Source organism: Pleurodeles waltl, chromosome 7, assembly GCF_031143425.1.
Source record: "Pleurodeles waltl isolate 20211129_DDA chromosome 7, aPleWal1.hap1.20221129, whole genome shotgun sequence".
NCBI classification, from domain to species: domain Eukaryota; kingdom Metazoa; phylum Chordata; class Amphibia; order Caudata; family Salamandridae; genus Pleurodeles; species Pleurodeles waltl.
This window is the reverse complement of record NC_090446.1, coordinates 1,415,571,222-1,415,586,980: the sequence shown is the minus strand read 5'-3', so window position 1 is coordinate 1,415,586,980 and position 15,759 is coordinate 1,415,571,222. Positions and strand designations below refer to the sequence as shown.

Here is a 15,759-nt window from a genome sequence, read left to right as displayed (position 1 = left end):
GTTCAAATTGGCCTAAACCCACAATTAATCACAGTCTTTAAGTGCCTATAGTCCATTATGCACAATACTACAAGAGTCCAGTGGATTACCCATCTTAGTAGAGCTCATAAAAATAAAAAAAATAGACAACCCTATTATTAGAGGTTATATACAGACCCTAGTGTCTACATTATCAGTGTTGATTGTTTTCATTCAAGTCTTATTTAGGGAACTGAACTGTTAATACAGAGAAGTTTTCATATTTTCGGTTTTTCAATACTGCCCTAACACTTGGTGTGGCTAATTCCATTTCAATTACCCAGGTCATAGCTTTTTTTCCAACGCAATGTTGACCCAATGGCGCATACATTTTCTAGTATGAAGAGTTGAATGGTTTACTGAACTGCAAACTTTGCTCTCTCAGTTTCTCCTACATAAACTTACTAACAAACATAAAATACACAACATTACTTCTCCGACAGTTGGACATATGTTGTAATGTCATTTTATGTCCATTTATTCCTCAAAGTGGTGAGCTTCTTGGCTGCTTCAATTGCAATGACCATGCCCCATAAAAGGCATGTTTCGATAGACTGATCTTATTACAAATTGTACATTATTTACTTACATGTGTGTACATGTTTACCCTTCAAGCTTGTGCGCACTGAAACACAGAGGTTTACTCAACACTGGATCTCTCTCATTTATGTTTAGTACAACTGTTATTTAGGTTTAGTTTCAAGTGCTGTAGGACATACCAATCTCACACACAGCTGACCATTTCTCATGGTGAATACAGCTTGTCTGTCAAAGTACTTCGCTCTCTTATAGGCAGTTCTTCCCAATAGTTTGGGATACATCTGTTGGACTTGGCCCTTTCTGTAGGGTCATCCCTAGACGTCTACCTTCACTCTATTTTTGCAGAATTAATTTTTATTGGTCTTCGGACTCTGTGCACTTTAACACTGCACTTTAACACTGCTAACCAAGGCGCACTAGCAGTACACAGATAAATCTTTAAGGTTTGCTATAGCGGATTAGGCTATTATTGTTACTGTGCCTCAACTATCAGTTAAGGTGCTTCTTGGTTGTTCTTTGCCTTTGATAGGTGATGAATTACCTGCCCTACAGGCTTTCACAGTTACACTCACATGCTGTGCATATCTGCCTGTCGAATGGCTACATCGCTCTTATTCCAAATGTGATGAAGAAGCCTTCCTGTTAACCATCAGAGTATATATATATTTTTTTTTAAAGCAAAGCAGAAAGTAAAATTTGATTATGATTTTAATTGTTATACTGAATCATTAAAAACACAAAAAAGGCACACGGTTTTCTGCTGTTGACAACGCCTTGCCTTTTGTTTATTGTTCTAAATATATGCAATTTTACTGCTTTACAGTGCAAAACACGTGGAGTCCAATGCTGTGCAGCATACTTTCATGTGGATTCTTCACTACACAGGCAACTCTAACTAAAGTAGCACCCAAAACAAAAGTAAAAGAAAAAAAAACTCCCCATCCCTTACCAGCTGCCATCTTGCAGGACCCCTTTTTAAATTATGTGCAAATTGTCCCTGTACACAAACATAACTTTAAATACAGTTACTTTACATGGAATTATATTCTATTGGAGTGCAAAATTAAGAATTGTGCTTGGTGCATCATAACATTCCATACAATTAAGTCTCCATATCCTTAAACAGTGCTCGAAAAATATTCACAGAATACAAGAAAAACAACGAGCTCAGAACCCCTCTAATGCACCAGGCCAGACAGTGAGACAATTCATGCTCCTGCATCTGTTGTTCACAACACGGTCTTCAGAAAGCATTTCTTGGCTACACGGACTTCGTTCCTTCCTCATAAGCATCTCTGCAGGAGCTTTTGTCTCCGCTTCCTGGTACACAGCTGAGTAAACAAGGGAAGAAATTCCAGTCAAACTCAATTCATTTAGAGATAAATTCAAATTGGTGATAACGTAGTTTTGTGTTACCTCGGCAATTAACAGTGCCGGATTAAAACCTGGGAGGCCCCTAGGCAGTCGAAATTTCGCCCCCACCTGCAAATTCTCTTAATACGTTTTTAATTTAAGCAACCAACAATTTAAATAAACCATTTTTTTTTTTTTTTTTTTTTAACACACAAAACTAAACATAGGTACGTATTTTGCACCATTCTTTTTCCTGCAAACTGACAGAAGATGAGCTTTTAAGAGAAACTTATGGGAATATGTCTATGGTTTATGTACTATAAATTGTTAATGGGCACATTACATTATTAGAGTATTTTCTCAATAGAGTCTTTAAAGTGTGCATTTCTTTGAGTTGAATATTTTATTTCTATCTTTTGGAAAAAAAAATAATAATATCAAATCAAAATTATTTTGATCCATCGTTGCAGGGCCCATAGGCCAGTTCCTACTTTGCCTATTTGGTAAACTGGTACTGGCTAATAATGTGTTTAAGGCAGTTTTCCTAAAATAGCAACAACAGGGACTTGAAAAAAACATTAACATTGAAGTAGGTTGTTAGGCCGGACCAATACTTGTTTATCAGTAGAACATTATCACACTTAAAATTCTCATCAGCGGCGGGCTCCTAAGCTATGACGGAGGAGCGTCACCCTCCTCCACCTCCCCACCCCCAGCAGCAGCAACCTCTCCTTTCATTATTAAAGGGGAGTGCACTGTGCACTCCCCTCAGAGCACATGTGTTTGGCCGGCCATCTCGGGCCAGCCAAACACATGTGCACTGTGCTCTCTTCAGGCCAGCACTGTGTTGCCGGGCTGGAGATAGCAGGCACAGGCTCCCAGTCTGCCTGGAAGCGCCCTGGCTGGGTGCTCCCAGCCAATCCTAACACTGCTCTGAGCAGCATCAGAATTGGCCACAGGGCAGGCTGGTAGCCTTTGCCTGTCAAGGAGACGAAGGATCGGCGGCGCAGTGTGCAGGAACCTTTTTAAAACTATTTCCCCCCTCACCCCGCACGCCACCCGACCCAGTTACCCCAGCCAGCTGCAACAGACTGATACCAATTAGTTTTGATTAATTGAAGTTCAAACATTCTTTCTATAACGAGAAAAATCTAAACAATTACATTTGCTGCATCCACCTAATCACACTTGAGATTTAGATCAAAGAAAGAAAATGTAATTCATAATGTAACAAGATCTAAGAAAGGCCTCAGGTTTAGTGTTTCTGGCTGCACTATTAAGGGTACTAGAATTGGGGACAATAGGGTATTATGGATTATCAAGTGCTTACTTTTGCTTAGAAAGAAATCTAGTTACACTAGAACTAAAATAGAAAAACAGTGTTATGTTAAGCTAGTTATCAAGATTCAAGGGGCTGGTGAGATTCATGTAAAGTTAAGCAAATCAGTGGAAGAGGTATTAGTGCTTGTTGGAAGTGGCCCTTTTTGCAGGGTTCTCTTAACCTTAAACTTTTGCCTCTGACCTCCTGTTTTGGACTGTGTGCTGCATTTCATTTTACTGGTTTTAGGACTCTAAGGCACTACTACTGCTGACCAGTGCTAAAAAGCAACTGATCTGTCTAAATGGAATTGCCGATTGGTTTATCCATCATTGGCATATTTGATTTACCAGCATATGCCTAGAATGGAGCAGAAGGTGTGCACAGGGCCTGTACATCAAATGCTACTAACATGCCTGCAGTACAGATTATGCCTCCTGCATAAATAGCCCTGGGAACATGTCTCAGGCCCGCTATTGCAGGGTCTGTGGGAGCAACGTTAAACTGGTATTTTGACCTGGCAAGTGCACCTACGTGTGAGGCCCAAACCTTCTCTTATTACTTGCATGTCACTCCTAAGGTAGGTCCAAGGCAGCCTCATGGGCATGGTGCAGTCTATAAAAAGGTAGGTCGTGTTCTGCTGTGTTTTACATGTCCAGATAGCCCTTGCAATAGTGAAAACCAAATTTAGCTGTATTTCATTCTCTCTCCCATGGGGTAGGTAACACTGGCAATTGCCTTGAAATATCTTAAGTGTAATTTTTACATTGGGAGCAGACAGATGTGGCGTTTGGGGGCCTCTGAATTCACAATTTACAAGTGCATCTTTTGGTGGTTGGTTTCTGAATTGTAAGTTTGCAAATGCCACTTTTAAAAAGGGGGCATTTTCTTACTTAACCATTCTGTGCCTCTGCCGGTCTGTGTAATACACATCTGGGTCTGGCTTACAACTGGTCTGTTTCTGAATTTACTCATATCCTGATGGCTTTTCCTCAGCTAGAGTAGTGGGAGGAGCGGACACTTGCACCTGAAAAGGGATGTGCCTGCCCTTACACAAAGCAGTCTTCAACCCCGAGGAGTGCATCTGGGGCCAGGGTAGGAAAGGCAGGGTCTTGTGAACTACAAAGACTTCTATTTAAAGTTTGCCTATTTCAAAGATAGAAATGGGTATAAGTATTGGACCTCTGACCCCAACAGAGTTACAACACTTCTGGACTGAGTGCATTCTGTCAGGAATAAGTGCATGCTGTAGGAGGGACTGCCACTCCGTCGGTTGCTTTATTGCACTAGCTGTCTGCTTCTGTCCTGGGAGTTAAAGGACTGGACTTTGCTTTCTACATTCTGCTTTCCAAGGTTCTTCATTGGCTGAAACTGAGCTCGTCTCCTGTTAAAAAGTTTCATGGACATAGAAAACGTCATCCGCCAGTGCCTTGCTCGTCTGATGAGTCCCAACTTGGGAGGTGGTGCCAACCACAGACCCTGGGCTCTTGGAGGTGTAAGCTGGCAACCGGGAGAAAATCTACACACAGATGCATCAGAAAAATTGATGCAGTGCCTACCCGCACCTGGAGAATATGCAAAACCTGTTTCACCAAGGTTCCATCAACACAGCGTGTCTGAACTTTCCATACATCACCCCTGGGACGTCAGTTTCTCATCAAACCCACACCGCGGTAAGGGACCAAGGCTGCATGTCTGGAATCAAAGCATCGCTTTTCCTATGAGGAAAGAATGGACACATCACCTCCCCTATGCAGTAAGGAACAGATACAACACTTTGAGAGGTGAGGTGCTGAAAAGCAGTGTCCTGCATTTTTATTTTGATGCATCCCAGGTATTTTGCGCTAAAAATATACAATCATTGATTCCTATGGGGAGGGAGAGAGGGAGAGAGAAAAATTTACACATTGCCTCAGATATAACCCTGACTGCTCATGCCAAGCTACTAAGGGGGCGAGCAGGGGTTCAGTTGCATGGCTCCCTTGCCCAGTCTTGAGTGAGGGTCCCTACCTGGACAGGGTGCAAAGCACTTCCAACTAGAGACCCATTTTGTAACAGTGCTATTGTCCAAGTCAAGAACAAGGTAATACTGCATACTGAATGAAATGCAAAATACCCCGTGTGAGAAATTGGGTTGCTGGTTGAAGGGGTGAAACCCTACTCAAGTAGTAACTTCAGTCCTTATAAGGGGAGGTCACAATGAAACCTAAACTAATTTGTGCTCAACCCTTGCGTAGCTTGGCACAGAGCAGTGATGTCTATCTCAGAGGCTGTGTGTAAAATGATTCCACACCAAATTATAAAAATTGAGTAGATTGAAAATGAAATAAATAAAAAAGGGAAAAAAAAAAAGAAAAAAAAAAAAAAGATAAAGATCCGCTCGGTAGAACCAGAGATCAAAGATTTAGGTTAAATAGCTTCAAAAGCAAAAAGTGCAAAATGTGCACATCTGGTTTCTCTAGACTGGGTCAAAGTTACAGGCTCAGTCCGAATGCGATGATGGAGCATGGGCATGCAACAAGAACCCAGCAAAGCCCGCTGAACAATGATACCTTAAATCTTGGTTGCAAACAGTTGCGGAGCCCTCCGAGGATGTGCAGTAAAGCTGAGGTGACTAGTGGAGTCCTAGGAATTGCAAGGCTGTGGTGAGAGGTCCTGCATCAGAGGATCTAATGGACAGAAAGAGGCTTGTCATGCGAGGGCCTGCATCGGAAAGCGTTGCACAGCCACAATTCTGATGGAGCTGCAATATGACGTACTTACATCTGGAATGTCTACACATCAGAGGCGATGCGTCAGTTCTGCTAGGCATTGCGTTGCACACCAGCGGATATGCTAGTCACAAAGGAGTAGCCCTTGGAGTCACTCTGGTGGTCCTGGGTACAGGCTGTCAGTCCAGTACTTTTCACCCAGGCAAGAGGTCAGCTGGCTAGCGCAGAAGGCAGCAGTCCTTTAGGGCAGCAGTCCAGCTGAGATGCAGTCATTTCAGCATTACAGCAGTCCTTCCTGGTAGTCTTCCACAGGACCAGAAGTATACTGAAGAGCTGGTGTTGGACGTTCCAAATTTATACATGGCACCGCCTTTGAAGCGGCGGGGTGAGATTTGAGAGGTTTTACTTTGTAGTGTAAAGGCTTCTTATTTCCCCTACCCTGGCTTCAGAATAATCACAGGGGTATGAATTCCTTTGTGTTAAGTCAGGAAGGACACAGCCTATTGAGACATAAAAGGATGATGGAAATGGCCCTCTCTACAGGGTCACCCCCATACTTTTGCCTTCCTCCACCTTATTTTTGCTGGATTTATGCTTGCTGGCTTTTAGCACCGTTTGGCAGTGGTAAAGTGCACGGAGAACTAAAGTGCTTGCACCATCTCCCCAAAACAGGATTTGATTGACATTTAATTTACATACAAGTCCCCTGTAGAGTGGTATACCTTATACCCACTTCCTGAAAATTAAACACTACCTGCAGCACTTATTGTGCCACCCACTTAACACTTTAAAACATGTCCCAGGCCTGCTGTTGCAGCCTTAAGTGTTGACTTGATATTTAAAACCATTTTCCAGGCCTTAAACTCCCCTTTTATTACATATGTGTCACCCCGAAGGTAGGTCCTAGGTAGCCCACAGGGCAGGGTGCTATGTAACTAAAAACGTAGGCCATGTTCTTCTTAGTTTTACATGTCCTAGTAGTGAAAACCTCTCAAATTTATTGTTCACTACTGCGAAACCTATCCCTCCCATAGGAGGACATTGGGGATCCGTATTACATTTAATATACTGTAATTCCTAAACCAGAGGTGGTAAAATATGTTTGGTATCCATGAACTGAAGTGATAAATCTAACTTTACCATTGAAGAAATATCATTACAAGTTTGAAAAACCCACTTTGATAGTTTGCATTTTCCTGGCCTTAGCCCACTGTGCCTCCAGTGTGGCTTAAGTCACATGAGTGGGTGTAACTGACAGTTGGGCCTTTGCGATTTCACCCCAGACAGTCAGACAATAGTGGACCCAGCAAAATCTGAATGGGCCATTTATTGATTTGATGGGGGGTGTCGTAGCTAAGAAAGTAGACCTGAATAGACTGGGCTCTGCCACCACACAATAGGATTAATCACCTGGTATTGTCAGTGCAGCCAACTAGGCAACAGGAAACTCCTGGAACTTAAAAAAAAAAAAAAAAAAAAAAAAAAACACACAACACTTTAGGAAATTTCTCCCATCTTCTAGACTCAAGGCACCAGGGTATACAGAGCCACTCTTCAGTTCTCTACTGGACCTGTAGAAGGACTGAGGACTCCTTGCTGCTGTACAATCTGCCAGACTGCTGCTGTAACTGGAAGAACTGCTTTGCTGTCTGGAGCCCACCTTGAATCTTTAGAGGTCAGCCTTGCATCTTCACTTGAACCCAGAACATTAGAAGTGACTCCAAGGGCTAGCTTTTCTGGCCTCCTGATCAGAGCCACAGGGACATAACAGGTGCCCACCCATCTTTAACCCACACCTGGACCCAGCCTGAGTGAGTCCTGAATCCCTCCGCCCAAACCCCAACCCCTGATAGGTCTCCATCATCTCCTGGCCCTTGGTTGTAGTACTAAAATGTGCCCAGGCAGCCATTTTCCCCAAACGTAAGAGTTGTCATTTTGAACCTTTCCTTGGAAAATTCAAAACTCCAGTGCTACTAAATGGATGGATGGTTTTGGCGGAAAATAATTCATTAAAGTGTTCTGTTTTTCTAATTTAGTTTGGGATTTTTCTGGTCTTGTGATTTCACCTTATTACTGTGTACTGCATAAAAACTTTACACAATGCCTCTACCTCTAGTCTGACCGCCTTTTGTGCAATGGTACCCAGGGGTAAGCACAGGTCAACTTAGAGACTTTGTGGTTCACCCTGAAAAAGGCTGTGGCTGTTGCTTAACCAGGGTTCCCACCCCAGTCAACCAACAACCCAATTTCTTACAAATGGGCTCTGACTAACTTCACTTTTCCTCCCCACTCACCCCCCCCAACCCCCACCAAATCCTGCCAGTATTAGCCCATCCAGGCATTGTCAAAGCCCAGCTCACCTCAGTTCTTGTTCAGTTCTGATGGAGGTTGAAGACAATCCGACCCCACCCTGAAACTGCTTGTTCCAGCACACTAGTTTTTAAAACAGTGCACTAAGAACAGAAGCTCAAGGGAAGGGGGGAAGTGGATAAAATAAAATAAAGAGAGACAACACCGTTCTTGCGTTTCCACTGTTGAAGTGCTGCACAAATCTGCGGCCCTTTCTGACTTCTGTAGAAACTGGTGCCTAATGAAACATAAACAAAGAACAGATAAGTGCAACCTATTCCTAAATGGGTTCCTGACTATCCCTTTATTTATTGGAAATTCTCTTCTAAAAGTACCTCTTGGATCCTGGTCTCTAGTTTCCAGGTTTGGAATGTGTTACTGCTCTGGGATGTGTTTTCTATTACTGTTAAGCTTCTAAAAAATTAAACAAATACCGTTATCAGAATTACCAATATCAAACATTCATCATAATATAACTAAAGCCTAAATTCCCAATAGCAGACTCACTTTTCGCATATTTCCAGAATCTTTTATAAAACAAATACTGTACTTTTACATCAAAATACAGCATGTAATTTGTGCAAGTCCTTGATTTACTGTTTTCCTTGCTGTCAATGGTTTCCACTGTTCGATTCCCAAAAGTTCCATGAAAAAAAACAATGTCCGCTTCACAAAGTCCTGCAAAATAATCCTGCAACAAAGAGCCTTAATCACAATGCTCGTGGAAGGCACTTCGCCTCAAACTGTCTATACACGAATCCAGAAATTGCCGTCAAAGCTCCCTCAGGTAATAAAAAGTTTTGCACTTACTTGTTGCTGGCAAGAGATACTGATCAGTCTAACCTGGTCTTCTTTCTCTTTTGCAGGTTACTCGTAGGAGAGAGGCTGAGGCAAGGAGGAACCGGAAACCGGAAGAAGGAAGAGCCAGCAGCTGCGCCAATTGAAGTCAAAGAAAGTCTGTAAAGAGCAGGAGTGCCAGCGCCGAGGGATCTGTTCTCAGGTAAGCGGGAGGTAGACGAGCACAAGCACTGGGTGAGGCTCGGGGGATGCCTTTTATAGACAGGGCTGGGTGTGGTTCGAAGAGCTGGGTGTGGTTTGAAGGGCTGGGTGTGGTCCTCACATGCTGCACATGTTCTTGGAAGGTGTGCAGAGCTGGGTGTGGTTTGAAGAGCTGGGTGTGGTCCTCACATGCTGCACATGTTCTTGAAAGGTGTGCAGAGTTTCAGTTATTATGCAAATGAGTTGGATTAACACATGGCCTAGGGAGGAGTGTTTTAAAGAAGCCTTGGTAAAAGCAAGGCCCAATGTGTAAACAAAACAGCACATTAAACAACATACACAGAAGCCTAGGGGGGGGGGAAGGTGAGATAACAAGAAAGGCTTTGAATAGTAAGTTTAAAAGGGAGCTATTACAGAACCCACTAGTGCAGTGAGAGGGGACATGCTCTTTGCTGTGTACAAACCCTAACAGTTGCCCCCCTCAAAGGCCCTCCTACAGGACGGGGTTTTCCTGGATTTTTTAAATAAAACCGTCTAATCAGCTGTGGGGCATGTACATATGATGCTGGTTCCCATGAATTCTCAGATTCATCATATCCTTTCCATTCTACTAAATAAAACAGACGTCCACTAATTCTTTTTGAGTCTTTTATGCTTTTCACTTCATATTCCAGATTTCCTTTAATTGGTATGGGTGGAGGTGGTGGTTCAGGTCGGGTTTTTGAGTTGTACGGCTTAAGCAAGGACACATGGAATGTAGTATGTACTGGATATTCTTTTGGTAAATCTAATTTTACTGTTACCGGGTTTACTATGGCAGTTATACTAAAGGGTCCAATGAAACGTGGTTGCAGCTTTCGGGATCCCTCTATGTTTAGGTTTTTTGTGGAGAGCCATACCTTGTCACCAATTTTATACATTGGGGCCTCAGACCTGTGTTTGTCTGCTTGTCTTTTCATGCTTTCCTTGTACTTTAATAAATGTTTCCTGGCTTTGTCTTGTATGTCACCTAACCTCGTTAGTCTATCCGTTACTGTAGGCAACAGGGAATCTTCTAACAAAATGGGTATAGCTCTTGGATGATACCCCTGCAAGAAATAGAATGGTGAGCAAAGTAGAGCTGAATGCTCAGTATTATTATAAACAAACTCTGCTACAGGAAGAGCTTCCAACCATTCACTAGAATAATCAGCCAATAAACAACGTAGCGTTTGAAGTAAGGTTTGGTTCAGTCGTTCAGTCTGTCCATCTGTCTCTGGGTGGAAAGCAGTGGATAAGGCCACATCTATTTTCAGTTTTTCACATAATTTTTTCCAAAATCTGGAGTTGAACTGGCTCCCTCGGTCTGACACCACTTTGCTTGGCAAACCATGTAAACGCACAATTTCCCTTATAAAAATATCGGCAAATTCTGCTGCCGTGGGTAATTTCCGTAATGGTACAAAATGTGCCATTTTAGATAAAAAATCCACTATAACCAACACTGTTGTGAAGGATTTTACAGGTGGTAAACCTACAATAAAGTCTACGCTCACAGTGTGCCAAGGTTGTTTGGGTGTTGGCATTGGTATTAACAAGCCGTCAGGAGCCTTATGAGAAGATTTATGTCTTGCACAAATTGGACAGGTAGTGACAAATTGCTTAATGTCCTTTCTTATAGTGTCCCACCAAAAGTGTTTTTGCACATTTTTCCAGGGTTTTTACCCAACCAGGATGACCTGCCAACGGTGAGGCGTGATGCCAAATTATCACCTGTGTTTGTAATTCAGAGGTGGGCACTAACAGCATGTTGTCGTGATACAATAAACCTCGTTGTATTGTGTTATGGGAATCCTTTAACCAATCCTGAGGTGCTATTTGCATGTGTGCATTATATAGATCTGTGATGAAATCCTTCTGTTGTACTGGTGCCAACAACTTTTGGGGAGGAATAATGGGTTCTCCTATTTTATCTTGTTTCATGTCTGAGGTATGTCCGTATCTAGATAACACATCAGATTGAATTTGTTGTGCACCTGGTCTATAGGTTATAACAAAGTCAAATGTGCTAAAAAAAATTAACCAGCGCATCTGACGTGGTGTTAGTGCTTTAAGTGATCCAAAAAACTGTAGGTTCTTATGGTCAGAAAAGATTGTAACTGGGTACTTGGCTCCCATTAAATGGTGCCTCCATTCTGAAAAGGCTACTTTGATAGCTAGTAGTTCCCTTTCAGCCACAGTGTAATTTTGTTCAGCTGGTAATAACTTTTTGGAATAGAAGGCTATAGGATGTAACTGGCCATCTACTGCATCTCGTTGAGAGAGAACTCCTCCTAAAGCTACTTGTGAAGCATCCGCTTCAACAAAAAAGGGCAAGTCAGGATCAGGATGTTTCAGAATTGGGGCTGAAGTGAACTTTTGTTTTAGGAGTTGAAAGGCGTGTGCCGCCTCATCAGTCCAAAGAAATCGTTGCCCTTTCCGCAACAAGGTAGTTATTGGGGCTGCAATGTCTGCAAAATGTGCAATAAACCTCCTGTAAAAATTGGCGAAACCCAGAAATTTCTGAATATCTTTTACAGAGGATGGTTCTGGCCAATCAGCAATAGCACTGATTTTCTTTACATCCATAGTTATTCCTTGAGGTGACAGGCAGTATCCTAAAAAGTCCACCTTGTTGACATTAAAAGTACACTTTTCTAACTTAGCAAAAAGATGATTTTCTTTTAACTTTGATAATACTGCACGAACATGTTGGGTATGTTCTTCTGAGTTCTTAGAGTAAATGAGGATGTCGTCTATGTATACTATGACACAAACGTCCAGGAATTCGTGTAGGACCTCATTTATAAAGAACTGAAAGGCCGCAGGGGCATTACATAACCCAAAGGGCATTACTGTGTACTCAAATAAACCAAACTTTGTCTTGAAAGCTGTCTTCCACTCATCCCCCTCTTTTACTCGAACCAGGTGGTAAGCTCCCCGCAGATCTAGTTTAGTGTATACAGTAGAATGTCTTAATTGATCCAACAACACAGGTATTAGAGGAAGAGGATATTTATTCTTTATTGTAGCCTTATTTAGTCCTCTATAATCGATACACGCGCGCAGGGATTTATCCGGCTTCGGGATAAAAAAGAGTGGAGATGACACTGGAGATGTGGAATGACGGATGAACCCAGACTGTAGTAGGTCATCTAGGTAGGTTCTTAAGTATTTGGTTTCTTCGTCAGTCAAAGCATATACTCTGTTATTAGGTAAAGGGGCCCCTGGGATAAGATCTATACGGCAGTCATAAGACCGATGTGGGGGCAGCACACTAGCCTTTACTGGATCAAAGACGTCTTTAAAGTCAGAATATTCAGGAGGGAGACTTGGTTCATCTTGTGTAACACTAGCACAGTGTAATACTGTGCTCTGTTCTGTACCTGCTTCTTGATAGCAATTGGTTCTACAGAAAGAGGAATCCAAAGTAACAGTTCTATTCACCCAATCAATTTTTGGGTTATGAGTTGTTAACCAGGGTACCCCGAGAATCAAACCAAAATTAGGAGTATCTATCAGATCAAAGCTAATCACCTCTGTGTGCCCGTTCTGACAGACCATAACAAGTGGACTTGTTTGTTTTGTGATTAATCCAGAGGTCAATTCTGACCCATCCACTGCACATACTGCTTCTGGACAAGGCTTTAGGCACATAGGAAGTCCTAAGATTTCAGCTAACTTATTATCCACAAAATTTCCTGTCGCGCCTGAGTCCAGTAGGACAGGGAGAGAATGCCTCACTTGGGTAGTAACAATTAAAACGACCTGAATTATGAAATGTCTAGGTATGTGCGGTACCCTGAAGGCTGCAGCATTAGAGGTTTGATTAAGATGTTTTCTCGAACAAGTAACCTCTCCCCTTGTCGAGCTTAATCGTTTCCCGATTCAGTTGAGGAGGTGGAGGAAACAGCACCCTTTCGTGGAGTTTTAGGCTTTACTGGACATTCTCTGGCAAAGTGACCTGCCCTGCCACAATATAAACATAATTGAAATGTTCTCCTTCTTTCTTTTTCCTCTGATGTGAGTGGACCTCTGAGTGTCCCTATTTGCATAGGCTCTGGTTCAGGGAGTTTATTATCTGTGTCTTTCTTCTCGTGTCTAATAAAAGTTAACCGTGATTCCAGTTTGTATTTATCTCTCTTTCTTTCTCCTAGTCTATGTTCTAATTTCACAACTAAATCTACAAAGTCTGAATAGTCTTTTGGCAAATCAACGATATGAGCCAGCGCGTCTTTTAACTCGTCTCTCAAACCTTTATAAAAAAGGGAGACACGCTTTTCTTCTGGCCACTGTGTCTCGGTGAGTAAACGATTAAAACTAGTGAGATAGGTCAATAAATCCTTGTTACCTTGTTTAAGATTTAAAAGCTCATTATCACTTGCCTGCATGAAAGTGTGTTTTGCAAAAAGGCTGGTCATGGTACGTTTAAATTGATTCCAATTATGGAGGATGGGATCATCTCTATCCACGAAAGGAATTGACCAATTGGCTGCTGTGCCACCCAAATAAGACAAGACGAATGCCACTTTCGTATCATCAGTAGGGAACTGTTGTGGCTTACAAATGAAGTGTAATTGACATTGATTGATAAAAACATGGAATTTGTTACTATCTCCATGAAAACGTTCAGGTGCTGCTAAGGGCACAACATTAGGAACATTAACAGTAACCTCAACTGGGGAAGGCAAAGTTGTATGTTTTGATGGCGCCCCTGTCTCTGAGGAGGTTTTAAACAAAGGCGTAGAAGCTGTGTTCCACTGAGATCCCCTAAATTTATACCTGCTTAAATCCTGTTTTAAAGAGGTATTCTCCATCTTTAATCTCTCTATTTCCTCTTGCATATGTTGCAAGATGCCAGACACTGATTCATTATGAGCCAAGTCCTCATTTAGGGCCTGCGCCATATCCGTGACGTCAATGCCCTCTATTTCTTCCCCGGTATTCATCGTCCACCAGAACTGAAATGATTTTTTAAGGCTTGTGCTTCTGTCAAAGCCCAGCTCACCTCAGTTCTTGTTCAGTTCTGATGGAGGTTGAAGACAATCCGACCCCACCCTGAAACTGCTTGTTCCAGCACACTAGTTTTTAAAACAGTGCACTAAGAACAGAAGCTCAAGGGAAGGGGGGAAGTGGATAAAATAAAATAAAGAGAGACAACACCGTTCTTGCGTTTCCACTGTTGAAGTGCTGCACAAATCTGCGGCCCTTTCTGACTTCTGTAGAAACTGGTGCCTAATGAAACATAAACAAAGAACAGATAAGTGCAACCTATTCCTAAATGGGTTCCTGACTATCCCTTTATTTATTGGAAATTCTCTTCTAAAAGTACCTCTTGGATCCTGGTCTCTAGTTTCCAGGTTTGGAATGTGTTACTGCTCTGGGATGTGTTTTCTATTACTGTTAAGCTTCTAAAAAATTAAACAAATACCGTTATCAGAATTACCAATATCAAACATTCATCATAATATAACTAAAGCCTAAATTCCCAATAGCAGACTCACTTTTCGCATATTTCCAGAATCTTTTATAAAACAAATACTGTACTTTTACATCAAAATACAGCATGTAATTTGTGCAAGTCCTTGATTTACTGTTTTCCTTGCTGTCAATGGTTTCCACTGTTCGATTCCCAAAAGTTCCATGAAAAAAAACAATGTCCGCTTCACAAAGTCCTGCAAAATAATCCTGCAACAAAGAGCCTTAATCACAATGCTCGTGGAAGGCACTTCGCCTCAAACTGTCTATACACGAATCCAGAAATTGCCGTCAAAGCTCCCTCAGGTAATAAAAAGTTTTGCACTTACTTGTTGCTGGCAAGAGATACTGATCAGTCTAACCTTGTCTTCTTTCTCTTTTGCAGGTTACTCGTAGGAGAGAGGCTGAGGCAAGGAGGAACCGGAAACCGGAAGAAGGAAGAGCCAGCAGCTGCGCCAATTGAAGTCAAAGAAAGTCTGTAAAGAGCAGGAGTGCCAGCGCCGAGGGATCTGTTCTCAGGTAAGCGGGAGGTAGACGAGCACAAGCACTGGGTGAGGCTCGGGGGATGCCTTTTATAGACAGGGCTGGGTGTGGTTCGAAGAGCTGGGTGTGGTTTGAAGGGCTGGGTGTGGTCCTCACATGCTGCACATGTTCTTGGAAGGTGTGCAGAGCTGGGTGTGGTTTGAAGAGCTGGGTGTGGTCCTCACATGCTGCACATGTTCTTGAAAGGTGTGCAGAGTTTCAGTTATTATGCAAATGAGTTGGATTAACACATGGCCTAGGGAGGAGTGTTTTAAAGAAGCCTTGGTAAAAGCAAGGCCCAATGTGTAAACAAAACAGCACATTAAACAACATACACAGAAGCCTAGGGGGGGGGGAAGGTGAGATAACAAGAAAGGCTTTGAATAGTAAGTTTAAAAGGGAGCTATTACAGAACCCACTAGTGCAGTGAGAGGGGACATGCTCTTTGCTGTG

At 42.4% G+C, this 15,759-nt stretch overlaps 1 protein-coding gene across 1 annotated transcript in view; it reads right to left on the bottom strand.

Annotated features, from left to right (window-relative positions):
• Window positions 1-1,322: 1,322 nt before the first annotated feature.
• LOC138247415 (uncharacterized) overlaps window positions 1,323-15,759 on the bottom strand; it is a 55,076-nt gene continuing 40,639 nt past the window's right edge. The window contains exon 3 of the mRNA XM_069202050.1: window positions 1,323-1,889. The gene's annotated coding sequence lies outside the window, so the exon portion shown is untranslated. The remainder of the gene's footprint in view (window positions 1,890-15,759) is intronic.